Below are 1216 nucleotides of genomic sequence, written 5' to 3' on the forward strand. Positions count from 1 at the left end.
TCTTTCCAAACCACTGAGTCATTTCCCCTCAAGGACTTTCTCATTAAAACCTTCCTGTTTGCTTTAGCTCTGGAGCTCCGTTCTGAGTTACTGTTTCCTTCCCCATCCCCACTGAGCTGGAATTAATGGCCCGGCACCTTTCAGCTCTCCCTCCCTTTGCAGTTTTCCTTCCCACTCTCATCTCTTGGCTGGAGTCTCCACACTTTGTACACATTTGTGCAAAGCCCCAGATTTTCTAAATCTGTGAGGGAAGATATTGTTTGGAGGATAAATTGGGAAGATGAGCATCTACGAAGAGGCACCAGGGAGAAAGCCCTCTGACCAAGAGCTTGTCCCAGATCCATCTGACATAGCGAGCAGAGCAGTTGGGAATAGCAACCTTTGACTAATGGCCTCTGAGCTGCTGGACCTTGAGCAGCTGCTGAATCCCCTGGAAGGCAGCTGTGGTCTCCTCAGAGCCCTGGTTAGGAGCGTTGCATGCACGTCTGAGACCTGCTGACCAGGGGATAGTTTGCTGTGTGGTCAGTAGCCACAAAGCAGGACTCTGTGGGGCAGTAGAAGCCAGGAGACATTGGCCCTTTCTGGTTCAGTGATGGAGTGATGGGAAGAGAGTACAGAAGGAGAAAAGAAATGGTCATAGTAAACAGTGCACCTTAGTTCCTCTTCTATCAGTCTTAACTTTTTAGGGAGGCTGTTCTCTGTTCCAGGCACATGGAGAACCGTTTTATATTTCTCATTGCAGGCCGAAAATATTCCAGCCCCTCCTCCAGATTCTTGACTGAATAGAATGTCACGGGCTGTACTAAGAACAGTGTCCTTTGTGCCCTGTATTGAGTAAACGTTCATTGAAGCGAGTCAAGCTGAAGTTCAGAAGGTGTATGTGACAGAAGAGAAGGGCCAAAAACTCGTCTGCTGACTCAAAACCTTTTATTGTTTATTCATTCCATCACAGTGTCGTTATGAAAAGCTTTGGGGAGATTTTCCTGGGGTGATGGGTCCACCCCTCAAGTCCCATCACATTGACAATCCCCTGCCCCAGTGAGTGTGAGGCCCACACAATCTAGTGACTGCTGATGTGGCTTTGCAGAACTCCAAAATACTGCCACTTGGAAAACCTGCTTTCAAAGTATGCTTATGGTCGTTCATCATCACCAGTTTGGTGACTTCCACAGAAGGTGAGAATTCCATGGTTTGGGTCCTGGCTGTCTTCCTGCTG

This window comes from Lipotes vexillifer, unplaced genomic scaffold (genome assembly GCF_000442215.2).
Source record: "Lipotes vexillifer unplaced genomic scaffold, Lipotes_vexillifer_v1.1 scaffold97, whole genome shotgun sequence".
In the NCBI taxonomy this organism is placed as follows: domain Eukaryota; kingdom Metazoa; phylum Chordata; class Mammalia; order Artiodactyla; family Lipotidae; genus Lipotes; species Lipotes vexillifer.